The 26,809-nt window shown below is 51.2% G+C and overlaps 1 protein-coding gene across 12 annotated transcripts in view; it reads left to right on the forward strand.

Annotated features, from left to right (window-relative positions):
* ANKRD11 (ankyrin repeat domain 11) overlaps positions 1-26,809 on the forward strand; it is a 186,034-nt gene that overhangs the window by 99,759 nt on the left and 59,466 nt on the right. The window lies entirely within an intron of this gene.

A 26,809-nucleotide genomic window follows, 5' to 3' on the forward strand; every position in this document is an offset into this window, starting at 1 on the left:
GTGGTGGGGAGTCGTCCTTAGCTCTCCTTCTGTGCATCCATATTGTCTAAGTGTTTTACAGGAAAAATGTACTGCTGTTTCCACATTAAACAGTTGTTTGCAAAGAGAGACCGCATTTCATTTCCTCTCCCTTTCTCCAGACCCCTTGAGTCAAGCGTCTGGATTGAGCGCTAGGGGGATGGGAAGTACGAGCCAGGCCTGAGTTAGCACTTTATGTTAGGTGTTTTCAGTAGCTTTTAATAGCTGACAGTGGTATGAAAGCTGAAAATCCAGACCAGAAAGAGCTATTGACATGGCACAGTTAGGACTACATACACGGCTTCGATGATGGTCTGTCCTCCTTGGTGAGGCTGGAAGGCGAGGCCTTCAGGTGAAGCAGAGGCCGAAGTGACACATTTCTCTCAACTCTGCTTCGGGCGTCCCCTGCAGCGGCCACTAGCCTTTAATGTTTCTGATGGCTTTGAGGACTCTAGGGGAAGGAGGGAGGAGCTGGGTCAGTGCAGACACACTGTCACCTGTCCCAGGCCTCAGGGAATGCCGCCAAAGAATGTACCCTTGAAGAAACTCAGGAGCCCTGAGTGCCACACGGCCAGGCCACGGCCCGGAGAGCTTGAATGGCTGCACTGTGGTCACCAAGTGCGTGACGCACGGCTCTTAGAGGTCTCCTGTGGCTTTCTCCTGCGGCTTTCTCCTGCCCCTGTCACATCTGTTCGTGTGCTCACTAAACACATGGCAGAGAGTGTTCACTAAACACTTGATGATGAGGTAAGTACGGTGAAAACACACACACCCACCCACCCAAATACCCTCCAGCCTGAATCGTAGTCACTGAAGGGCCTCAGTTTCTTGAGAGGAGAATTTGAAAGGTGGGTTCACCGGACTGTGTTTCCTAAGAAGCCTGTTGGTGGGGCTTTTTTCTGGCTTTGGACAGATGAATGCGGCTGTGTGGGACCACAGCTGTGTGCGTTGTCCTTGGGGATCCTCGTGGGGGGTGCTTCAAACCCTGAGTCCAGCTGGCTCCGTTCAGGGATGAGATACTGGTTCACGGGACTTGGCAACCCAAGGCAGTGAGTCTGGGTTCCCGGAGCTTTCTCCTCTGCCGGTAAAAGTTTCTTGGGAAGAGTCCTGAGGCTCTGCTTCATGGGCCAGCTGAGGACGTGTGTTCACCTGGAATGAGCTGCCAGGGTGAAGGCACTTGGAAACGGACCTGACCTGGGGCTGTGCTGTCCCCCCAGCTGTCTTGTGCTGCTCCCCGTGCAGCAGGCCCCTTGGACAGCCTGCACGGCCTCTGCAGGCTCTCTCTTGTTGGAGATGAAGGTGATAACCCGCCTGCAGGGAGGGAGGGTGCCGTGTGGGGCAGGTTCCACAGTCTCCCTGAACCTGGGGGTTCATTGTGACCATCTCCTTCCTTTTGACCTCTGTGCAGGATTAACTCCTCCTTCCTTCTGGGCGTCGGAAAGTATGTCACCCTGTGTGAGTCACTTGTTCGCATAACTAGAAAGTCCTGTAGTCTTGTGTGAACTAGAATTCTTGTCATGATACGTTTTTTTGTCGACAGTGTGAGGTTGGGGCTTTTACGGTGGGGAAGCTGTCGCTCCTTCAGACAGCATGTCTAGACTGACAGGTGTGGGCGTTTGGGGAGAATCTCAGGCCTCCCTTCTGGCCGCCCCTCTCTGATGCCCACCCCTGCGCTCCCTTTTTGGTTGGATGATGAACAGTTTGCTCAGGGCCTGGGCCTGCATCTGTGCCGTGGAGCAGTTCTGCGCACTGTCTTCACTCTGTCTTCAGTTGTCACTGTGTCCCTGACCTCAGGAATGACTTCTGGGGTGTGGGTCTCATCATCTCTGAGGCCAGAATTGTGCAGTGCTAGTGCCGGTCACTTCAGTGAGAACTTACTTGCATATTTGCCACCAGCTCTCTCCAGCACTCTCCTCCCCCCCTCCTCTCCCGCCTCCCCCCTCAGAAAGCAAACTGGTAGGAGAGACTCTGGCTGTCAGTTCAGCAGCTCAATCAAGTTGCCCTGCACTTTTCTGTAGATTTTCTGCAAATGAACCTGTGTTCTGTTGTTTTTGTTTTTAAGGGAAGACCTATTGGGCCTTACAGCAAAAACGTTCTGCCCAGGGCACCTCCCTGGGTTGGGCGGTGTCCTTAGCACACCTGCAGGGTGTGCAGACCCCAAGGGTGCAGGTGCTCCAGAGCAGCTTGCCGTCAGGTACCTGAAGCTCATGGTCGTCCACAACTTAGGAGGACGGGAGTTAAAAATGCATCATCACTTTGCAACTGGGATGCCAGAAATAACATCTTTCACAGTGGCTTTCTTGGTAGAAGGGAGGTGTTTGATGTATACTCATTTATATTTGGACCTGGATCAGAGCTTGAGCAGCTCAGAGATGCAGAAAATAGAATGTTTGGTGAATAAAGACGAAGATGTATGTGTTTAAGAAATGAGGATTGGAAACTATGAAATGGTAAGGTCCTGCAGCAGGTTGGTTTCTAATTTTTTTTTTTTTTTGTATTTTCAAAATTGTGAGATGAAAATTCTGTTTCTTAAGAAATTATTAGAAGTAGTTACAGTATACATGGTGGTGACATCCCATCTGCCCTCCCTTCCCCCCGCTCAGTGCCAGTCCTCTCCTGGCAAGCAGGCACGCATCTGACGTACGCGGGGCTGTGTGCACTGCATCCTGAAGAGTTTGCATCCACGAGAGCAGAGATGACGCAGGGGTGGCCCGCAGAAGCATGCTGGCGTCGAGCGCACTGCAGGAGCTGCTGCTGGCTGCCCCGTGGAGGTGTGCGCGCACAGTTGGCTCACGCCGGCTGTGCCTCTCCAGGCTCTCAGCCCAACATCTGGGTTCCAGGGCACATTGAGAGCCCTGTTCACCTGTACACTGCTGCTGCTTTTCATTATCTGACGGCTTATAAATAACCTTGTACAGTTTTCATTCCACTTAGAAACCGGTAGACAGTCTATCTCAGAAATTCTTCGATTTTTAAAATGAGATAAAATGCCCAAGTGTGCCTTGTCTGCGGAGATGAGAGTCAGCCTCCTTCCATAGCCTGCTGACTGCAGACCGCTCCTGAAACCGCTTCATGGCTAGCGTGGGGCAGGCATGGGGCTGTCCTCACCTTCCAGGAAGCAGTCGCAGAGGCTTTCCGGGCTTGTCCCAGCTTCACACATTTTAGGGCCAGCTTTTTGAAGCGTATTAGTGGGCACGGGTGACGGCATGTGCTGAGTCTTGTTTCTGTCGGTCGGCCCCTCTCGGGGAGTAGCAGAATGAGTACGTCCAGACGGATGCCTGGGCTTGGCTATGGCTATAGAGACACCTTGACCTTACACTGCTCGTGTGCCGTCTGTACCTTGTACAATGACATGGGCCTAAAAGGACTTTCACCTTGACGAAATCCCTCCCCAGTCCCACACCTCCCACAGAAACATGCACTAAAGGGAAGAGTGCCCAAGGGGTGTCTTCTCAGTCCTCCAGACTCTGTGTCTCCTCTGCTCTGCTTTTCCTGGCTGTGGTTGTCACAGAAGTGGCTCCTGACCACAGCGGTGTGTGTGCGTGTGTATGTGTGTGTGTCTGCGTGCGTGCGTGTGCGTGCGTGCGTGTGTGTGTGCGCGTGTGGTCTTTGCACATGGAGACTCGGACTGCAGGGCGTGCTGCTGCTCATCCTTCCTGATCTTCTAGTCGCTGCTAAATTCAGACTGTGTTTGCATATCACCAGGTTCATACTCAGGTTTGTTTACAAATTTAGATGTGTTTTTCTTAGGCTGTTAATATTTAAGATCTTTTTGTATATCTGTGTCTTAGAGAAAACCCTGAGGAAATACCATGCTAGCTCATCGTACTTAAAATCCTGTTACTGCTGTTTCCCCCCTGAATTATCTGTACCTTCATAACTCATAAGTTTAGTTTAATACCTTTTTAATACCTCTACATTTTTGTTATTTTCTGCGGAAATTGTCGTGGTGATTAGGCTTCCGTGTCAGGATTGAGAATTGGGACGAAGCATCACTCACTGGGACGGTAGACCTCTGTGTTTATCAAGTCATCGTTCATACATGCATACGGACATATTAATCACATGGTTTTTGAACCTGGGTGTTTGGACTCTTGTCTTTTCCATGCCTTACCTGGACACAGGTGCTCAAGTGCTTTCTTTACTCAAGGCTTTCTAGAGGGGCTCCTCTCCTCCGAACCGAAATGACCCAAATGACCATTTTCCCAGGAGACGCTGCATAAGTGATGCAGCCGAGAAGTGCAGGGAGCACTCGTTCACCACACGCGCTGCCTCGGGCCGTCTGTCTGTCCTCTCCGGGGGCTTGACGGGGCAGGCAGCTTGGGGCAGGGCCTGCTAGCCAGCGTGCTCGGCCTGGCCAGCCACAGAGGCTGCAGACACAAGAGAGCTTGCTTGTGTTCCAGGGAAAGTGAATTCAGAGACAGACGGTGGCTGTGAGCTGCTGAACCCTGCTCTCTTGCAGACTCTTTTTGGTGAGATCAGTAAGCACAAGATCTGGTTGATTTCTGTTAAAGTACTGTACATTTGGGGGGGTACCTGGGTGGCTCTGTTGGTTAAGTGATGGACTCTTGATTACAGCTCGGGTCATGATCTCAGGGTCATGGGATCAAGCCCCAGGTCAGGCTCTGCGCTGGGTGTGGAGTCTCATGGAGATTCTCTCTCTCCCTCTGCTCCTCCCCTTCCATCTCTTAAAAAAATACTATGCCTTTGCAAGACTGGTAGTAAAGTGTTGTTTTTGTTTTTGTTTTTTTAAGATTTTATTTTATTATTTATTTGAGAGAGAGAGAGAGACAGCCAGTGAGAGAGGGAACACAAGCAGGGGGAGTGGGAGAGGAAGAAGCAGGCTCCCAGCAGAGGAGCCCAATATGGGGCTCGATCCCAGGATTCTGGGATCACGTCCTGAGCCGAAGGCAGACGCTTAATGACGGAGCCACTCAGGCGCCCCTGGTAGTAAAGTTTTTAAAAGAGTTTTTATGCATAAGGGACATATTTAAAGGATATGGGGGAGGGGAGAAGATGAAGGAAATTACCATGAAAATAATTATTTACAAGTTTTATCTTTTTGCAACGTTGAGGACCCCCTCCCCCCCGCCCCACTTTGTCCACGTGCAGGCAAGCACAGTTGTGTGTCAGTCTGAGTCTGTTCCAGAGCATCTAGGGATTGTTTTCCTTGCCGGATTTTTCTTTTCCTGAGTACTTGTTGGGCCTTAGTGCTGCATTCATTGTTAGTAGACCTCAGGTTCTCACAGTTCACCTCAAATATCAGCAGTGCAGGCATCTAAACAAACAGTCCAGTAGCACCCCTGGTTAATCGGGACTCAGAGGAAGGAGATTTGCAGAGAGGAGGTGAAGATTTGAAGAGGGAAGGGATGGGACAGAGGCAGCATTAGGGAACTTTTCCAGATCAAAGCAAGGGTTCAGCTGAGTTTGTGTCTTGGGGCTTGAACCTTAGGGAGACCCCACCAGGCAGAGGTCAGAGCTGGGGGCAGTGGGTGTGCGTTGCTTTGGTGGGTGAGGCAAGGGGAGCTGAGGCTCAACAGGTGGTGGAGGATGTTTGGGATCCCCCAGCTCAGAGGCAGACCTGACCGCCCCTCCACTGGACAGTCTGGTTTGGTGCGGGGGGAGGCCTCCTTCCATGCTGGGGGAGAGCGGCTCCTGTTTTATAGAGTCCAGATGGCCCTGAGGCTGTCCTCCAGAAGTCGGCTGGTCTAGATGGTCACTTGGGCTGGGGCCCGGGACCGACCCTGACCAGTGGGTCCCGCCTGCCGAGACTTAAGCCGTCACCTGTATGTCTGAGGAAGAAATAGAATCAACAGTTGTAATCATAAGTAGTTACGCTGATCACACCGATCTCATAAGTGTGGAAGGTATGAGGGTGGGTCAGAGAGTGTGTTTGCCCACACCAGGTTGTGTTCTCGGAGCCCTCCCAGGGGTCCTGGTTAAGTGTGCTAGTGAGAGGACAGTGTTGTGATTTGCTGTGCGGGCATCTCAGGGGAAAGTGAACTTCAGATGTTGCTATTAGTCACGTGTGGTTATTTTCTTCGTGGAGTAGCTGGCTTCTGGCTGTGTGTGAGCTGCATTTAGCATCTCATCTGTACATGTCTACCCTCTGGAACGGCACTTTCCCTGTGGTTCAGGAAGTCTGTGCAGCACGTCAGCCCTGGGACGAGGTGGGCAGCGTAGCTTACTCTTCAGCCTGGTCTTTCCTGCTCTCTGAAATGCAGTGTGTGCACTTTGAAGTTGGCCTTCCGGTTCCTGCAGACTGTGTTCCTCCTGGTCACGAGGAAGGGGCTAACAGGGAGCCCTCCACTGCTTTCTGCACCTTTGCCCTGGAGCCCCTGGGGTTGGGACCTGAGTCAAGCACTGGGGGCCTGCAGGGGGAGCACAGCACAGGGAGGAAGGAGAGCTGCTCTGGCGGTGGTGATGGTGCTCGATGGTAGGTACAAGTGTCCCTGGTGTACCTGCATCTTTAGGGACCAGGATGTGCTGCAGCAGATGCTTTTTGTCCCAGCAAGGCCGTGAGATGCCACAAGGCCACGGTCCAGTGTTGGTAGAGCAGATACTGCCTTTCACCCTATAACTATACCACTTCTTTGGTGTGATTCTGGCAATACGGCTTTTTTGTTCAAGTTCAACCATTAGCTTGGTTTAGGATCTTGGGAAAGTGACTTAACTCTTTTCGGTTTGACTGGATGACTGTTGAAGGACTTCTCATTATCCCATTACTCCCCCAGGGGCCCTGGCTCGAGGCTCTGTCTCCTTTCCGTCCACTGATCTAAAACAGTAGGAGAGCTTTTTATGGTAGTAATGATGGGGGAGGACAGACTAACGATGACCTGAATGTTCATTTTTTGTAATGAAAACATTGACTGTGGTTTCTCTGGCTTTCCTCCGACGTGTGTGACAGCAGCCATCCTGTGAATGACGCTATGAAATTGGGTCATGCGGGAACACTCGTAGGGGACCGATGGACAGTTTTGGCTGAGAGGATGGACCATGTACTCCCAGGGAATGACTTCCAGTGAACCACCGAGACACGGCAACTTTCTGACTTCACATCAAAGTTAAAGTTGTTATTTAACTTTCCACTAAACAGTTCACAAAACCGGGGAGAATAATACCCACGTGCCCAGTACCAACAGTCACTAACGTTTTGCCAGTCTGGTTCTATCTATTCCCTTCCCCTGCTTATTTGTGTCTCTGTTTTCTTTAAACATTTTTAATTTTAATATTTTCAAGTAAATCTCAGACATCACGTCATTGTCCTTGTACATGCACGGCAGTATCTCTCATAGTTGAAGGCTTTAAAAAAATCATGGCCTTTGTATTTTCAGCAGTGCCTGGTTCAGGCAGTTGGTGCTCATGACTGTCCCTTCAAGACCTGCTGACCGCCTTGCTCCAGAGCAGGGGCTCCCTCCGGGTGGGCCTGTTGCTTGGGCTTCCTGCAGACCCCTCTTATAGGTGGCTCCCCCCACCCTTTTGATGGAGGAGAAGATGGGGGGTGGTACTGTGTGGTTGTGGGGGGCTCCCTCACCCTCCACAGAGAGGACGGTGTTGTGTGGCTTTGTTCTTAGGGCTGGAGTGTCATACAGTACATCTCGTTATGTGCTTACTTGCTGTTTTCCTTTTAAGGGTGTGAATTCTAGTGGCAATGTTTCACAGAATTGAGTGTTTAAAATCTTTTATGTGAGAGGTACTGTCCTTGGTCGTTGTGTGTCTTTGGTTTGAAGCAGGAATCGGTGAGGAGGCCCTTGGGCTCAGTGTGAACCGTCACTCCTGCTGTTGTGTCCTGGAGTCCATTGCTCTCTGGCTCCAAGTTCAGAGAGCTTCAGTAGGACTTTTAAAAAGGTGGTTCTAGGGGGGCCTGGGTGGCTCAGTTGGTTGAGGTCCGACTCTTGGATTTGGCTTGGGTTGTGATCTTGGGGTTGCGGGATCGAGCCTCAGGTCAGGCTCCGCACTGGGTATGGAGCCTGCTTGGGTTGTCCCTCTCCCTCTGTCTCACCGCCACCCCCCCAACATGTGCTCACTCGTGCACGTGCGCTCTCGCTCTCTCTCAAATAAATAAATAAATGGTGGTTCTCGATGAATTGGCCTTTGGTGTTGTGTACTGGGCCAGAATGTAGGAGACAGGCGTTTTGATGGGTTCATGTCCTGTCTGTTGGATACGCTGCCTTCCCTGGTCAGTGCGCCTGCTGTCAACATGGTTCTCTGGTTTCTGTGGGAGAGTTCGGCGTGTGAGCGTGAGGACTTGCTGACCTTGGGCAGAGGCCTGCAGAGGACGAGGTGCACCTGCAGCCCCGCCCTCCCCCTCCTGGGTTGCAGCGTTTGGGTGCTGCTGGCGTAGCTCTGGCAGACCTGCGTCGGCGTGGTCACCTTGTAGAGTCCCTTCTTGAGGTGGGGGCACAGACCTCCAGCCTGCACTGCCCTCCCCCTTTCCTGCCCCCAGGAAAAGCTGCACTGGACTTCGTGCTGATCTCAAAGGAACCCATGTGCTCCGCTGCTGCCGGCTGGGACCACCAGGGTCCCATGTCTGTCGTGAGGGCGGGGGTGGGCCCGATGAGAACTGTTCCCGACTGTGACATTGACAGTGCTAGTCTGTTTCTTAGGAATAACTCAGTTAGGTGTCGTGTTTCATGCTCCCCTCTTTGTGAGGTGTTCCTTTTCTGAGTATTTGTGAGAGAGTTTTGGTGGGAACGAAGCCCCGTCTGTCTCCCTCCTGCTCTATCAGGAGAGAGCACAGGCACGCGTGGTCTGTTCTCCTGTGGCCGTTTTTAATTCTCAGTAAGTCTTATTTGTCACGAGAGCGGCGGCTGATAGGGTCATTGCCAAATGTGTTTTTCTGCAGTAGGGAAACGAGCGTGGCTGGGCTGAGCAGCGCCGGGGCCTCAGGTCCGTTGGCAGCAGAGGGAGGGTTCTTACCTGGTCCTTCCGTGTGTGTGCAGGTCTGCCAGGTGAGCAGGAGCCGTGTGTGGGCCGTGCTCAGCGGTGTCTTTCACCAGAGTTACGGAAACCTTACTCAGGATGACAGTCTCCTTAGTTAAACCTCTCTCCTGCATTTGGGTCTTGCAGGGGAAGGAAGTGAGGTCAGGTGAGCGAGGGCCAGCGTGCCCCACTGCCACACAGCTGGGTGACCTGTGGGCTTTCGGTTGACTCATTTTCATTAGTAGTAGGCAGTAGGGGCTGTGCTAAGAGCAGATGCTGACCCTGGTCTTGGTCTTGGAGGAATTGGCTCCAAGCCTCCTGAGATCGGATTATAGGAGCCTTGTACCATTTTGCCAGACACGACAGGGTGGGAGGCTTCAGGGGGTCACTGCCTGCACAGTCCATACTGGGCTGAGGATGTTTCTAGGCTCCAGGGTAGTGACAGGGGTGGTCCTGGAGGGGTGCTGGCAGGCCACTGCTCCCTTGGTCGGGGGGCATGGGAGCCGCTGGTGGTGGCTTGTAGCCCCTTCCAGGAACTTCTCCCCATGGGCCCCACCGCCAAGTCACATTTCCTCAGGGCTGTGTGGTTGCCTCCGGACTCGGGGTCCTCTCAGCCTGAGAGTGTTGAACCCTGAGTAGATGAACCGTGCCTGCCCTAGTGGACAGAAGGGTTCTTGCAAAGGAGGAGAAGCTGGCTTTACTGATCCCAGCACCCCACAGCGCCCCACCACCAAGCCCTCTCACCACCCCTGACTGAGACAGCCCCTGTGTTTCTCCGCTGGCTGTTCCCGGGCTGGAATCTAGAAGAAGTTTGCTTTGTGGTGCCATGGACAGCAGCCCTGCCTTGGGGACAAGCACTCAGCTGGGGATTGGGGTTGGCATGGCCTGGCCCCCCCTGCTTTGCTTTTGTCTCTTGGTTTTCTCTAGATCATTGTAAAGTCACACACGGTTTGCCTTGCTTTTCCAGTGGTAACATTTTTGCGAAACTGTGAGCATTACCACAGCCAGGACAGGATGTCAGGGTGGACGCGGTCTTCTGATCTTACACTGTCCCTGAACGGCTTACTTGAGTTGCATGTGCGTGTCCCTGGGTGCAGCTGCCTGTGTTGAGCCCCAGGCAGGACACTGACACAGCTCCTCACCAGGATCGCCCAGTTGTTCTTTGTAACCGCTCTGTGGATTTGCCTGTTCTGGGCATCTCATGTAAGCACATCACACCATGTGGGGCCTTTGGTGTCGGGCGTCTTCCACCGAGCTTCGTGTTCTCCAGGTTCATGCGTGTTGCGACGTGTGTTGGTACATCACTCCCTTCACGGCTGAGTCCTGTTCATGGTGTGCAAGCGCCACCCCTTGTTTGTGCACTCAGGAGTTGACGGGTGTCCGCCTTGTCAGCTCTCTCCTGGGTTGATCACGAAGAGTGCCAGCCGAGCGGTCATGGACAAGTTTGCGTCTCTCTCAGCCAGAAGCGGGATTGCTGGCTGCTTTCTGGTGGCATCCCAGGCTTCTGTGTCTCTGGAGGAACCCGTTGTGGTCAGGGCGCTGTGCGTGTTCTAGGACACGTTGCCGGGGTCCCTCGTGGCTTATGGGGGACGAATGGACTCCCTCTCCAGTCCGGTGCCCACATCTGGACGGACATCCTGCCAGCACACAGCTGTCCGCTTTCCTCGGGAAGACAGGAAGGCCTTCTGTGAACTGTCCTTCCACCCTCTTGCTCTGTGATCTTGGATGGTCTGTGTTTTCCTTTAGAGCAAGAGGAAGTGCTGTGCAGAAAAGCCTTGAAGAGATGGGTTTGGACAAAGTGATTGGAAGCTGGTTGGATTTAGAACTTACTGCGTGTGAACAAAACCAGAAACCGGATGAATAGAGCAGCAGTTCACTGCAAGTACGGTTTCTTACGGAGCAGATATTTAAATTAGGGACTTACTGCTGGAGCCCAAGGAGGTGCAGCAGGGGCAGACGGGTTTCATGAAGCAAGTGCGCATGGTAAATCTGCTTGCTTTGGTATTTGATGAAACAAAAGGAACGTAAAAGTGATATTTAGCTTTGAGTTACCCTTTGTTTTTTAAGATTGATTTCAGAGAGAGAGAGCATGCACGTGTGAGCACGTGCAGTGGGGAGGGGCAGAGGAAGAGGGGAGAAAAACTCAAAAAGACTTCCCGCTAAGCACGGAGCGAGCGGGGACCCTGAGATCAGACCTGAGCTGAAACCAAGAGTCCGATGCTTAACCAACTGCTCCACCCAGGGGCCCCTTGAGTTACTGTTTCAGTGGTGTTCTCAAATATAACTGGTTTTAACCCAAAATACAGCGTGTGTATCTAGGAGGCATGAACCCCTTTCCCAAGCACTTACCTCGGGGCCTCTGGAGGGGGCACCTGCCTGTGTCAGGACAGGGCCTCTGCCTTTGGGCGGGTGGCCATGTGGGAGGGGCAGCACACACATGAGTGGTTCCCGGACATAACAGGGACGATGGGTATGGACCCCGGCCCAGCGTCATGAGCACACTGCAGCTTTTGCCTACTGCGGCCCCTAGAAGCAGGTGGATGTGTCAGGCTGGGGAGGGGCCGGGTCAGAGGAAGGGGTGCTGAAGGGCACCCTGGCGGGGTGCTGTGGGCCGCTGTGCGTTTATAGGGATTGTTGGAAAGCTGAAGCCACGTCTGGGTCCCTTTGGTGGTTTTGGAGTAGTCTCAGGTTTGCCTGTGAGCAGCCCAGGCTTGCTCCGCAGAAGTGGGGGCGTCTGGCGCTGCCTGGCCAGTGGGACCTGCTGTCATGTCAGCAGGGAACAGAGCTGTTACCAGTGAGGACTACTCCGCCCCTGAGAGTGTCAAGCCCCCATGCTTGGGCATTCAGAGTTGGGTTAGGTATTGACACCAGACATGTGAAGACGCACACAGGCCTGCATGATTTCACGGTCCTGTTCCTCATGGAGGCGGCACAGACAGGCAGTGGGCTCCCAGGGTGTGTCTGGATGGAGGGGTGGAGAGAGGCCGAGGAGAGCCACAGAGAGGGATCAGGGCTGTGCACTGGTTGGGCCAGAGGCCCGCTGCTGGCACACCGCAGACTGTGTTTGTATGACCAGACTGCTGGGGGTGGCTCTCACGTTATTAAAGAGTTCGCAGTAGCAGAGCCTGCAGACGAGTTGCCGTCTTCCTGGAGCCTGGGCTTGGTGGGCCCTGCACAGCCAGCTCTGGGGAGTTGCTTTGTGAAACCCAAGTCTTGGGTGCTGTCCCATTAAGCGCACTGGCACCCTGTGACTGCAGTGTATTCCAGCAGCCATGTAACACGTGCGGGGCGGGGGTGATGGTGAGGTCAGGGAGGCTGCGGTCTCCAAGCGTCCATTGGTTGCAGGCATGTTGAAGCCAATTTGTCGTGAAAGACGGCTTCTGTTGAGAACTCCGCTGAGCACCATCCTTCCTCCAGCCAGCGCACCTACTTCCTGGCTGTGAGGCAGGGTGTGTGTGTGTGTGGGTGGGTGGTGGTGGTGGTGGGTGGTGGTGGTGGTGGTTGCTTTGGAAAGCAAGTTTCAGAAAGCCTTGTAGCCACTTCCGTATTGCAAAGTGTCCCTCAGCACAGTCCAGATACCCCCCTGCCCGTGAGGCCCAGCACCCCCCCTCCCGGGAGGGGCCACACGGGAATGTTCTCATTCTTTTGAATCAAAGAGTGGTTGCATATTTGTGTTTTGCATTTTTGCTGTGAGTAATTTAGCTTTATGGCTCTGTCATCAGGACTCAACACAGGTCTCTGATGGACCTGCTGAATTAAAACGGGATGCCGTCAAGCAAGTGGTACTGCAGAGTACATTTAACACACATACGTATTTTGTCTCTATGTTCAATTATTCGGCAGCCTTGTCTGTAATTAAGCATACATTCACTAGACTCACAAGGACATCTTATTATCAGATGGAATCTGAGGTTTCTGAAGTTCCATTTTTTTAAAGTTATTTATTTGAGAGAGAGCGCTGGAGAACGAGCATGAGTGGGAGGGGCAGAGGGGGGAGGGAGAGGGAGAGAATCTCAAGCAGACTCCATGCTGAGCGGAGACAGAGCCGGCTGTGGGGCTCGATCACATGACCCTGAGATCATGACCGGAGCCGAAACCAAGAGTCAGACGCTTAACCGACTGTGCCGCCCAGGAGCCCCTGAAGTTCCCTTTACAGATCTTTTCTCCAAAAGTCGGTTGTCTACTCTGGAAGTCCCTCCCAGCAGATCTTCCAGCTACTTCAAGGGTTCACCTCCTCAGTCCTACAGAATTGTCAATCCTGGTGGGGCTGTTAAAAAAGAATTAATAATCTCTTAGAAAGGACTGCAGTGTCCATAATCAGGAAGAGTGGATAGTGGAAAGGAGATTTGTGTCACTGTTATTAAATCTTGATTATTTTGACTTCCAGATTTGTTACTTAGTGAAAGAGGTTTCCCAGCATCCTCCAAAAAGTTTGGGACTAAGTCTTGGAATATCATTTCTCTGCTGAAATTTGAAAATTAACAGGTATTTTTCCCTTTGGTTCATGCTAAGGATTTCACAAGTATTCAGCATTTGGTTTTACTTTTCTGAGGGCCGTGCACACGCCTAGCATTTTGAGTGTAACAAGGAGGCAATGTGATGAGGCGGTGGGTGGTGTTTCACTTCGAGGAGCCGAGACAGGCCCGTGTGGGGAACTTTGCAGCCTCACAGGGAACACGAGGTGCTTTAGGGTCTGACTGTACTCTCATGGCCGTTTCAGGGGCAGAATGGAGGAGGGGGATGTTTGCAAGAAACATAGACATAAGGCAGTGCCGTGCTCAGGACTGAATGTGTGTTTACGTAGCATCCCCCACTTCAAAATAGACCGGGTCCTGAATGAGATGTGTATCAGTTGTTCATTGCTGCATAACAAAACCACACAAAACCTTATGTCTTAAAACAACAGTGATTTTATATTTTTCATAGTTCTTATGTTCCCTGGGTGTCTTCCTCTGGTCATGTTGGGGCCATTCATGAGATGTCAGTCAGCTGGTGGTCTGGCCCAGGATCCCCTGCGGACGCAGGAGCGCCCATGAGGTGCCAGGAAAGGGGCTCCCTCCACGATGGGGTGAGCTGGGGATCTTGTGGCTCGGTATCCAGTCCACACGGTGTGTGTGAGATGCGTGTGTCCAGTGTGTGTGCTGTGTTAAGCAGTGAGCTGGTTTTGGTACAGAGGTTGCCTCTGAATTTAATAGAATGAGAAGAAAATTGGGTTGATTTTCCTGAATTCTAGATAGAGAATTGTGAACTACCTAAGTTGCTAATTTTAGAGATTTTAAAACTTTGTGAGACCAAATCTTAATCCTTGCCTGGCATTTAAGCATAAATAGCCAATTTGTATGTGTCGTTCAGTCATAGGGTGAATTTAGAGAATGCTTTGGATTATAGAATGAACAAAAAAAAAAAACTGGCACGAAAATCTGCGTATTTCGGACCAGAATTATTTAGCCTGGAAGTATTGTTATGTTTTTAACAAATATCAGTGGATGTGTTTTTCGCACTTCAATTCGAGTTACATTTATGGAGTATTTATCATGTCTCATCCACGCTTCAGTGTTGCCGCACTTGATTTTCTAACCGCACGTTTCAGGATTAATTCTGAAGACGTTGCCCTTGGTGCTGTTGGCCTGACCTTCTTGTGGGTGTTTCCTGGCTGACGCCGTATGGACCATGTCACATTTTACTCTAACCAAGGAAGACAGAGCGTGTCCCGACCCCTCACTGTGGCTGCTGTGCTGGGGCCTGTGTCCCTGAGTCACCCTGCTCCCTGCTGTCTGAGCGGGCTTCCTGGAAGGGGAGGAACAGATTTTTGTGGGGTCCTGTAGAGAGGGCTGAGGTGGTGATTTTCGGATGGCTGAGAGGATTTCCTCCTGTGTCAGGAGTAGGCTTTCAGACTTTGTGGGAGAAACATGAGGCTCGAGGGGGCAGCTGAGGATTGGGACAGAGGGGTCTTCCCAGGGATACTGGAGGCTGAAGCAGGACAGACAGGGACAAGACCTGGAGGTGCCCCTGCATGGGGCGAGGGGTGGTCTGCCACCACGTGAAACTGCGGCTTTGCAGGGAGGCACCTTGATTGTGCTTCCCTTTACAGCTGAGAGGCTTCAGGCCCGGACTGACCAAGGTCCTGTACTACTTAGGTCCTTCTCGTGGGCAGTGGGAGGGGGTTCTGGTGGGTGCCAGTCTTTACCTCTTCTCTGCGCCAGCCCCACTCCTGCCCCCGCGTACGGATGAGGCCACTGAGTGTGGATGGCAGGATTCTAGATGCTGTGCCGTCGATGTCCTCTTGAGTGGAACTGTTCCTAACATTCGTCCGGTGTTGCCAGCGTATTCGGAGGAGACGGTGGTTCCTGAAAACACCATCACTGGCTGATGCAGGCAGCAAAAATAGATCTGTGGGCCTTGAATCTTTTAAATATTTTTAAATGTAAGGTACAAGGTCCTTCACAATTACATCACATGTAACTTAAATACCTTTCTTCACAAATGTGTTATCACCTGATTAAAATATGTGATGCTAATTTTGGTATCTGTGACATTTGTCGTTTTTAGGGTTTGTGGCTTTTACACAGGAGTCTGGTGAGTGCTGTCCTCTCTTCCTTTCTGCATCACTTGGAGAGTAGCTTGGACATCTGACGCTGCTCCTAGGAAGAGGGTGAAGGTGCCTCTTAGGAGCTCAGATTCTGGCTGCCGGTTCAGCGTGGAGAGGCAGAGAGGCGGGTGAGGACGAAGCCCCAGTGCCCGTAGGAACAGCCGTGGCTGGCAGCCAAGGCTCAGAGCATAGGGCTTAGCCAAAGAGCCGGGACGGCTGAAGCCCGGAGAAGAGTCAGGAGCTGAATGAGCAGCTCAGGGGTCTTTGCTGAGGCCCGGGGGTCATCCTCTCAGCTTGTGCTCACAGCAGTTAGATCGTACGGAAAATGGCTTCCGTGGGCTCCTGTTTGGCCTTCCCGGAAAAAAAAGAAGGGTTCTCGAGCCTCTGCATCTGGCACTTGTTTTGTGGAGGCACCGATGGAGTGTGGAGGGCAGGGGGCACTTCTGTGGTTTCGTTTTTGAGATGGTGTTTTCTGGAGCCGTCATTTAGATGAAGACGTGGGCAGTGATGCGTTCAAGTGTCTGGAATGCTGTTTTGCAGTAGCTGGTAATGTGGTCTCCAAGCGGAGGACTTGGGTCTTGTGGTTGTCAATGCCCCTCCTCCTTCGTGGGCCGATTGGTGACGGTCCCGATGGTGCTTTCCACACAGAAGAGTAACGTCACTTCCATCCGTGGAATTCCCGCGTGCCGGCGGGCAGGGCTGAAGCTGCCAGTCTCCTGTGTCGTATGTGAGCCCTCTGTCACAAGACGCAGTGGATGGTGTCTGGATCTTTACCAAACTAGGCGTCCTCTTCTTTACTAACAGACATTAAAATGGCCGTGAATAGTGTTCCAGAATCTTCAGCCAGAAACCAAAACACTGAAGCTGAAACTGAATCTGTGAGATGTGAGGAGTTTACTGGCGTGAGAAGAACGATGTCCCACAGCTGGCTTGTGGCCTTCTTGTATCGGCCACAAGTGCCGTTTCAGCACAGGCCAGTATATACACTGGCGCGTTTGAACCCCCTTTGCGGTGAGCTGCAGGAGGCAGCCCGGGTCAGAGCCCTCGAAGCTGCGCTGAGGTGTGAAGGAGGACAGTTTGGTTCATTGCCTAAGGGCTCCTTGCTTTTCCACCTTCTCTGGCTTGGGAACCTAACCTCCAGGACACGTTTTTCAGGGTACATGCGGGACAAGTGTGCGTGTTCTCAGAGCCACCTCCTGAGTCCCTAGGGCTGGCCTCCCAGCCTCAGGCCTCCCAGCATGGAAGCCTCTGGAATCTGCTGGCTCTTTGCTTTGGAGAATATATGTGTAGATTTCCTGTTGGTCAGATGGTAGTCCTAGAAAGCTCACAAGTTTTGGTTTTATGTATGTTCTTTATTTTTCTGAGCCCATTTTAAACAACCTCTGAGTGAGGCCCATGTGACCATGGAGGGGAAGGTCCTACGGAGGTCGTTCCCATATACGGGATGACTAACCCATTGTGCACAGCGGGTTCCAGTAACAAAGGCACTTGTCTGCCTTGCTCTTTGCACTGTTGCTAAGCTGCACACATGTGTAAACGTAGAAACTCTTGTGTGTGACGTGAAGATCTTGCTGGGGCTGTGCACTTGGTGACGGGCCACACAGGGCAGGGCCTGCTGAGCCGCCCTGCGTCTGTGCTGCAGAAGGGGCCCACGCTGCAGTCCTGGTCTTCAGAATGGTCACGCCTTTGACCCATAACATCTGGGGCCTGTGTTTCTCCATCGTTAGAACCAGTGAGGGAGTCGGTCTTCCTGGGACCTCTGTGCATGTGGACGTTTCTGGTGGTGCTTGGGGCGGGCACGTAGAGCCTGGCGGGGTGTGGCCTGGAGGAGTCCCCAGAGGCCCTGTGATGATGAGAAGTGGTTTCATGGAAGGGGAAGGACGTGCTCACAGGACGTTTTTTTAAAGATGGGTTTCAAGAAAGTGAGTGCAGTAGTTGCACCTGGCTTTGTGTTTTGAAGGAGTTAGTACGTGTCATTCCTTTGACCCCAGTGTTGTTTACAAAAAGAGAAGAGAAGAAGAAAGGAAAGGTGCGTCTGCATGGGGCAGCCTGCTCTGCGGCCCCTGTTGTGGAGTAGAAGGTGGCAGAGCCTCTCCCAGCCAGCACGCCGCACCCCAGCCTCGATCTCTGCCCTCTGACCTGCTTGCTTGCTACCCCGCAGTCCGGAAGCTGGGACCCTCCCAGATCCCCATACCAACAAAGGTGCCCCCGCGACCACCACCCACAGGACCATCGCAGGCAGAAACAGCTCTGCACCTTAGAGTTGCCTCGGGCTCTCCAGAGACGAAGGGGCTGACCTCAGGGGCCAGCGTTGCTCCCCTGGTTTGCTCTGTGATGGGTACAGCCCCTTCCTGGCTTCCTGCAAGGGTCACCTTAGTGAGAGCCTGGGGCCAGAGTGCCCTGGTGTGGGTACACAAGGCCGTCGTGCGCTCCTGCTGCTGCTTGGATCAGGCTGAGAGGAGGCCATTCCGGGGGGTGGGGGGTGTGTGTCGGTCACAGATGGCTTGTTGTCCCTCCACCTCTGTCGTGTCTCTGTGAGCCTGACTCCTAGGGGTCTCACAGAAGTGGGATCACACACTGAGCATGACGTCCTTAAGGGTTATCCACGTCAGGTGTGGGGATTCCCTTTCTTTGGAAGACTGGCTAGTGCTCGATTGTGTGTCAACAGCATGTTTTCTTTGTGCGTTCATCTGTCGGTGCACGGTTGGGCTCCTTCCTGTCTTGGCTGTTGTGAGTGATGCCGATGTGAGTGTGGGGGCGCATTCCTTGTGGGCGTGTCCCCAGAATTGGGGTTGCTGGACACCCTGCCGTAGCTCCGCGTTAGTTTGTGAGAGCCTCCGCGTGCTTGCCGTGGCAGCTGCTCTGTTCTACAGTCCCGCCAGCGCCGCACAGGGGCTCCATTTCTCCACACCCCCCCGCGGCTCGGTCCCCGAGGTGCCAGCCGGTCAGGACACTTGGTCAGCGGTTTCCGTCCTCCTTCGTAGCATGGTGCTGCCTTCACTAGCCGGTCTCTCAATTGGGAGCAGTCCTAGGTGTATTGAAAGAGCATCCCCTCAGTCACCCACCCCTGCCCTTTGGAGGTTCGTCGGGGCCACCCCTCCCAGTGCCTCCCTGCCCGTGCCTGTCCCCCGTCATCCCTCCAGCACACTCCTTCTCACCCCCATCACTGCCCTTGGGTTATTTTGTGATGAACTTCTACAGTAAAAGATGCCGCACCTGCCTGTTGAACTGTCGGCACTGGGGTCTGTCGTCCTGAGGGAGCATCCCGCCAACCCCCCAGGACAGCCGGAGTTGGCCAGGAGCTGACCCCCAGCAGCAGCAGGCCCCCTCCTCCCCTGCTGTTAGGATGTGCTCTGTCCTTCGGTGGGGGTGGCTGCAGAATTGCGCTAGTGCCGTCTTGACAGAGCCGGCGTTGGAGTCAGCAGTGTGTGCGTCCGGCTGCACCCTCCAGCTCCCGAGGCGTCTTTCCTCTTCTGAGCAAGGCCGGCCGTCGTCCAGCGTCTCTCGTTCAGTGATGACAGAGAAGCCTGTCACGGAGGGAACTTTCCCCTTTACTCCCTTGACAAAAAAACCGTCATTTGGACGGTTGAGAATCAGTAATAAATAATTTTTTAAAACCCAGAACAGACTGTTCATTGTTCTCAGTCTATAAATGTTGTATTTGTAAAAAGATAAGGATCATAAGTTTGAGAATAGAAACCCTGTGCTTTGTTGGTAGAAAGCAGCGGTTCGTAGTGAGGTTTTCAGGACGCTGTCCCAGTTGTCTGCTTGCTTCCCGCAGGAGTGATGGAAGGTGGCCCAGCACATGCGCTCACACTTGCATCCCCGCTCCAGTGTGTGGCTTCTGGCCAGGACCGTCAGACACACGGCTCGTCCTCCTCCTGTGTGCTGCCTCTCCCTGCTCCGGGCCGGCACTCGCCAGCAACCCCAGCTCGTCTGTGCCGAGGCCCTTGGTGTTTCTCTAGGTTTCATTTTTTATGCTCTTAGGAAAAAGTCACTTACAATCCTGAGCCCCGGTATCCCTAGCTAGGGGATGTTTTCCCTTTACTGTTTCATGGGTTACTTAATGATTCCCCGAGGAGTTCCACAGGAGGGCGTGTCCTACTGAGTGGAGCACAAGTGCTCACTGTAAATACGTCACCACCTGCACTGTATGTCTGCGTATCCAAGATTAAGTAAAAATGAAGCATCTTTGGGGCACCTGGAGGGCTCAGTCGGTTAAGCTTCTGACTCTTGATTTCGGCTCAGGTCGTGATCTCGGAGTCGTGAGATTGAGCCCCACGTCCGCCTCCATGCTCAGCATGGAGTCTGCTTGTCCCTGCTCTTCCGCCCTTGCGTGCTCACTGTTTGTCTGTCTCTCAAATAGATAAATGAAATATTTTTTAAAAATATGAAGTAGCTTTGCTTTCTATTTTGTTTGCTAACAGAACAAAACCTTTGTTTTTAAAAATATCTTGTTATAACACCTGCTGTTTGCAGGTCTGGTTCTGAGGTGGTTCTGGTGCTCATTGTCATAGCTGGAAAAGATAATTTTCAGAAAGTGGCACATGGATTTTGTACTGAGGTCAAGCTTGCCACAGGTGATAATTTGAAAATTTTTTACAGAATTCTTGTCAACCTTGATTCAGTCTTTGAGGCCAGTCTGGCTGGTGAGAAGTTGATCCCAGAAGTGGCAGCTACCCATGTCTTCAGTCCTCCCAGGAGCTCCTGCCTGCTTTCTGAGGGCTGGCAGCAAGGCCTGCCTGGGTGGTTGGTATGCTGAGAGGGAGCGCTCGGCGGAGGGTCCACCGCCCCTTCTCCTCCTCAGACCTGGGGCTGGCCTGCAGCCAGCGTCCGTCTGTCCGTGTGGGAAGGGTCGGCAGCATCGAGATTGTGCTTTGATCCTTTTAGGTAAAAACATACCTCTTGTTCCAGTAGTTTCTCCAGATTCTCATGAGCATATAGCACGTTACTCTGAACCCCTCCTTGGGCTTTGAGGGTCTGTCTTGTGTCCCCCTCTGCCTTTGGGGCTTTTCTTTACTGAAGGAAAGCAGAGTGGTGCTCGCCATGTCGTCCTCAACAGCACGTTCAGACGATAGCATGTCCACAGATGAACCGTATCTGGAAGGAGCAGAGGGCTGCCCGGCACAGCTTGCGCTCCACTGGCCTGGCGTCGGATTAGCAGTGCAGGCGACTCGCAGGCGTGCTGTCATGCTGCCCAGCCAGATGCCACTTGCAGAATATTGTCTTAGAGCTTCCTTTTTAAAATTGAGAATGAGGAGGAAAAGGAGACTTTTCAGATTCTAGGGTGCTTCAACAAGGACAGTGTTTTTCTTGATGGAGCATTTGTCACGTGTAAAATTACTTGGTGACGATGCGTGCCTCGGAAGACGCGAATGAGCAAAGGTGTGACATCGCTGGCCAATACGGTTGGTGGGGTGGGGCGGGGCAGAGCTGTGTGGACTCGTGGCTCTCTGGGGGGTGGTGCTGTGGGGTAGTGTGCTCGCTGACCCGGAGCTCCTGTCCATCCTTACAGACCCAGGGCACTCCGCCCGCAAAGGGGCTTTACTGCCCCAGCCCTGCCCCACGGCCTGCGGCCCTGCTGGCCTGGGTAGTTGGTGCTCCGCCTCAGAGGCTGGGTTTTGTGTTTGGTGTTTCAGTGCTGGTGGGTGGAATGTTGTGTCTGCATGTGTGGTTATTAGAAACGTTACATTACAGAAATACGCGACCGTATTCCACTTGCCTGGGACAGTGTTGACTTGTGACGACTCTTCCTGACAGCCTGTCTTTGAGATGCTCTTTAGAGATAGGTAGAAGCTTCCTGTTCACTTTCTCTGCTGTTGACAATTTTTACATCAGTGTTAGGATGAATTAAATAGACACTCTACTGTTTAGATTCACATATTTAAAATTTATTCCATACCCTTTTCCTCAAATATGTGACTTTAAAAATAATGTTGGCGTACCAGTCCCTTTGGCTCAAACGTGCCGCTGAGCAGAAGAAATCGTGAGTGCAGGAGGCCGTGCCGGAGGCCCCTGTGCTCATTGGAACAGTGGCACGTGCAAGGCTGGGCTGCAGACATTCCCAGAAGCAGGTAGAAGCCACGTCGATAGGGCTCTGTCAGACTGGGTCAGTTGTGGACAAGGGCCGGCACGGGATGCTTCGTGCTGAGGGCTGGTAGTGACTGACGGAGAGGCTGCCCCTGGCTTGGTCTTTCCCGGGTGGCCCTGACAGCCGTGCAGCACCTTCCTGGATGTGCCCCTTTGTGCCCAGGAGGCGCCCTCCTGTCCACTGACCAGCACAGAAAGAGCACGTTTGTCCAGGGCCACACCGAGGGTCCTCCCTACCATAAGCAGTGGGAAAGGCCTTCGCTGGGCCTGGGACACCTGGCTTTGACCCTGGCTTTGGGTGTGGCGCATACTCCACCATTAGGAGGCACAGTGCATCCCTAGGTACCTTTTTTCAAGCTTTTTCCACGAGACAGCAGCTGTATTGAGATACGCTCTGCATAGCATGCAGTTCATCCCGTTACAGTGGTCTGCGTTGTGTTCACAGAAACGTGCAGCCAACACCACACTCCGTTTTAGGAGGCTTTCATCACCTCGGAAAGAAGCCCATGACCTATGGTCACCACTGCTCATCCCCTCCCCACCCTGGAGCAGACCGCTGATCTCCTTTCTGTCCCTGTGTGTTTGCCTGTTCTGGGCATTTCATATCTTGGAATCCTGTGCCGTGTGGTACCCAGAGAAATTTGTGCGCGTGTGCCTGTGGCATATTGTTTGTAATGGCAAAAACACAGAACCCACATGTCTGTGATTTAACGTAGAAACACATTAAAGACATGATACCAAACACTTCATTTGAAAGTAGGGTATGATCCTGTGTAAGTGAGACTGCGTGTGTACGGAATGAGGACCTGCTGTTTCGCTTGGTCTGTGGTGAGGGCTGTGCAGTGCAGACGGCCTCGTCCCAGCTCTTCAGTGGTCAGCCTCCAGCCCAGCCGAAGCAGCCATGGGAACTGCTCTGGCGAATCATCTGGAGGAGCTGTGTGCACGTCTCAGCCGCCGTCCAGTGTGCCCAGCACTGGAGCTGCCCTTTGCCCGCGCCTGCTACAGCTGCTGCCCCACACAGGGCATTGGGCACCTCTCTTCCCAACTCGTTGCCTTGAGCCCTTGCTTCCAGGAGTTGTCCTCATGTCCCCCAGACTTGCTTTGGGAGGGGTGAGGGTGAGGTGCCCTCATCAGCATGCGAACTTGCTGCCCTTCCCTGCTCTTTACACAAAAAACGAATCCCACCTTTACCGTCAGCTGCCACCCCATTTCTTTGCTCCCCTTCATAGCAGAAGTCCTCTTAAAGAGATGGTCATGCTTGTTGTCTCTCTAGCCTTCCCACCCTCTCTTTCTGAGAGTTTTGTTGAGACATAATTGAAATACAGTGAAATTCAACAGTTGTAAGTGTACAGTGTGATAAGTTTTAGCACTAGTGAGTCACATTCCCATCGCCACAGGTGTGACATAGGTCATCTCCATTGTCCTGGAAAGTGCCCATTTCCTCCTCTATCCCTGGACCCAGGACACCACTGATAGACTTTGGTCACTGTGTTTTCTTTTTCTAGTATCTAATATGAATGGTTTCTCTCACTTAGCATGCTCTTCCATTGCATGCATACATCATACGTTTATCTGATTAACAGTTGACAGACAGCTGCATAGTTTCCAAGTTTTAGCTATTATGAAAAAAAGCTGCTATGAATAGTTATGTACAAGATGCTGTGTGGCTGTGTGTTTTACTTTCTCTTTGGTAAATACTCAGGACTGGGATTTCCGGATCATATGACAGGGTAAAGTTTAATTTTTCAGGAATCTGCCAAACTTTCAGAGTGAGTGTGCAATTTCATGTTCCCAAGGAGAGTGCAGCTGCTCTCTTCACTCACCATCACCTGGTGTGGTTAGTCTTTTTACCTTCCCATTTTAGGCTCTCTGGTGGCATCCTGTTGTGGACTTAATTTCCATTTTCCTAATGACGAGTGATGTAGATAATTCCTTCATGTTTTGGGGGGGGCGGGTCATCCATATATCTTGTCTGGTGAAATAATCTATGTCTGCATATTTATTTTTGTCTACTTAAAAAATTGTTACTGAGAGTTCTTATGTATTTTAGACACAAGTCCATTACCAGGTCTCTCTTGTGCAAATATTTTCTCACAGTCTGTGGCCTGGCTTTTCATTTTCTTAACATTGTCTTTTGAAGAGCAAAAGTTCTTGAAGTCCAGCCTAACATTTTTTTTTTTTTTTGGATACTTCATGCTTTCTGTGTTGTAAGAAATCTTTGTCTAACTTAGTGTCACAACAATTTTGTCTTATGTTTTCTTCTAGAAGTTCTGTAGTTCTGGCTTTTGCATTCAGTTCTGTAATCCCTTTGAGATCATTTTTGTGTAAGCTTAGGTTACAGTCCCCCTCCCCCCTTTTCTGCGTAAGGGTATTCAGGTACTCCAGCACCACCTGCTGCCAGAATGTTTCCCATTCAGTTGTTTTACTTCTATTGAAAATTAGTTGGGTGTATATATGTGGGTCTGTTTCTGGACTCTATTCTGTTCCATTGGTCTACATGTCATTGTCACACTGTCTTGATTACTGTACCTTTACAGTCAGTCTTGAAATATAGTGTACACCTTTCCACGCTGGTCTTCTTCATTTCCTTGTATGTATTTCAGAGTCAGCTTGTCCTTAGGACAGAAAAAGAGTCCGCTGGGATTTTGACTGGGATTGTGTTGAATCTATAGGTCAGTTTTGAGAGAACTGACATCTTTTTTTTTTTAATATATTAATTGATTGATTTGACAGAGAGATAGAGCCAGAGAGCACAAGCCCGGGGGAGAGGGAGAGGCAGAGGGAGAAGCAGGCTTCCCACAGAGCAGGGAGCCCGACATGGGGCTCGATCCCAGGACCCTGGGACCATGACCTGAGCCGAAGGCAGACGCTTCACCGACAGAGCCACCCAGCCCCACTCCCCCCTCCCCCGCCAAGAACTGACATCTTAATACAGCTAAAATCTTAATGTTTATTCAGAGAGGTCTTGCACATGTTTTATCCCTAAGTAATTCATTTTGGGGATGCTATTGTAACTTTATTGTTATTTATTTTTTAAATTACGGTGTTACATTACTTTCAGGTGTAAGATGTACTGATAAAACAATTCTACACGTTAGTATATTGTTTTTAAATTTCAGTGTCCTCTTGTTTCTTGGTGTAATGCATAGAAATAGAACTGATGTTTTAAAATAGGGATGTATCTTGCAACTTTGCTAAACTCACTGTAGTTTCTAAAAACACCAGATTTCGTAGAATGTTCTACATGGATGTTTATGCCAAATGTGCTTAAAGACACTTTACCGTTTTCCACTCTGTATACCCTGTGTTTCTTTTTTTGGTCTCGCGCCATCCAGGCCCTGCAGTGCTGAGCACAAGTGTTGAGAGTCGGTGTTCCGGCCTCATTGAGTCTGAGAGGGAAGGGTTCTCACCTCCTCAGTTCCAGTACATTCCCTTTATTCGGTGGGCAGGCTTCTTGTCTTAGTTTGCTCTGTTTTTTATGTGAATGGGAATAGAATGTCTTATGCTTTATTCATCTATCAGAATGATAGTTTTTAAAGAAGCAATAGAGAAAAATTAATGAACGCCAAAGTTGGTTCTTTGAAAAGATAAAACTGACAGACCTTTAGCCAAACAAATGAGGGAAAAAAGACACATTTTTCACTCTCAAGCACGAGAGAGGGAATGTTGCTATGATCCTATAGCCTTTAGAAGGATAAAGGAATTTTATTAACTTTGTCAATAAATAGGACAATTAAATGAAATAAATGAATTCTTTAAAAGACACAAATTGCCTAAGCTTACTCAAGAAGAAATAGATCACCTGAGTGGCCCTGTATCTATTAAAGAAATTGAATATTTAATTACAAGTTCTTGACACAAAAAACCCTTTAGTCCCACATGGACTCACTGTTGATTTATACCATCCATTCCAGAATCAGTCATGCCAGTAAGACGCAGGTGCACACCCACCTCACAGCGGAACCAGAGGCAAGGGGAGGTGGGGCTGCAGAGTCCCGCGTGCTCAGGACTGTAGCTGTAAACATCCTGGCTCTGTAGCCGACTGCACTTAGGGTAAAGGGATAGTCCTAAATCACCAGCTAGTGGATTGATCTCAGAATTCAAATTTGGTTTAACATTCAAAAATCAATGTAATATACCATATTGACATGATAAAAGAGAATAACCATGAGATCATCTCAAAAGTTGTCCCCCCAAAATAGCACTTGACAAAATCTGATACCCATTCATGATAAAACTACTCCGCAAACAGAAGGGAACTTGAGGCAGCTGAGACAGCTGTGACTGACTGGCATCGTCCTCGCAGGTGGAAGACTGAGGACTGTTTTTCTAGGTGGGCCTGCTTATGGTCACCTGTCTTGCTACAACCTTGAAAGAACATTTATTGCTGAAGCAGTCCTCCACATTTTGGAAAATTAGGAATAACACTGCTAGAGATGAAACCTAACGCATCACGTTTTCACTGCCTAGAAAGCTTTTTCTGTGTGTGTTGACACGTGTGCACATGTGTGTGAGATAGTTAGATAGGTCGCCTGGGTCAGGCCACGGTGCCCGGTTATTCACACGTCAGGTGAGCTGTTGCTGGGGGGTATTTTTCGGTGTGTTCACGGTCCGCCATCCATTGACTGGAGTGAGGCGGATCAGCCTGGGGAAGGTGGACAGCCCCTTTCCTTCTCCTGCTGAGAGGCCTAGAGGCTAGCCCTGCCCCACTCGCCCTCCCAGCTCTGTGGGCCAGTTCTTAATAGATACTGCCTACTTCCTGTATGTATGTCTCTGACAGAATCCTGATTCATGTGACTGTATAATACATACTTATTAATTTTATGAAATCCTATCACTTTTCTTATTCAGTGATTGTCACCCTTTTGTTTCAGTAAGTTGCTCTCCCATCTGATGGTCCTGCATGGAGAGAGGCGTACTGCGGTCTGGTGTTTTGCGCGCGTCAGGATCTGGCCCAAGTGTGGCCCCCGGTCACCTCCCATAGGCCGCTTTAATCAGCACATTCTGCTTTCCCTGCTACTGATCAGAAACTCCTGCCTTTCTGATTTATTGTATGCTGTCCTCGTGCATCATTTAGCTTGTTCTGAATAGTTTAGTTTGTTTTATGGGTCATTAAAATAAAAATCCACCTTTACCTTGTTCAGCCTCTATTTTGTATTTGCTTTTTGTTTATTTCATGTTCTGTGTCAC

Source organism: Ursus americanus, chromosome 21, assembly GCF_024610735.1.
Source record: "Ursus americanus isolate L20-20 chromosome 21, mUrsAme1.1.p, whole genome shotgun sequence".
Taxonomy (NCBI): Eukaryota; Metazoa; Chordata; class Mammalia; order Carnivora; family Ursidae; genus Ursus; species Ursus americanus.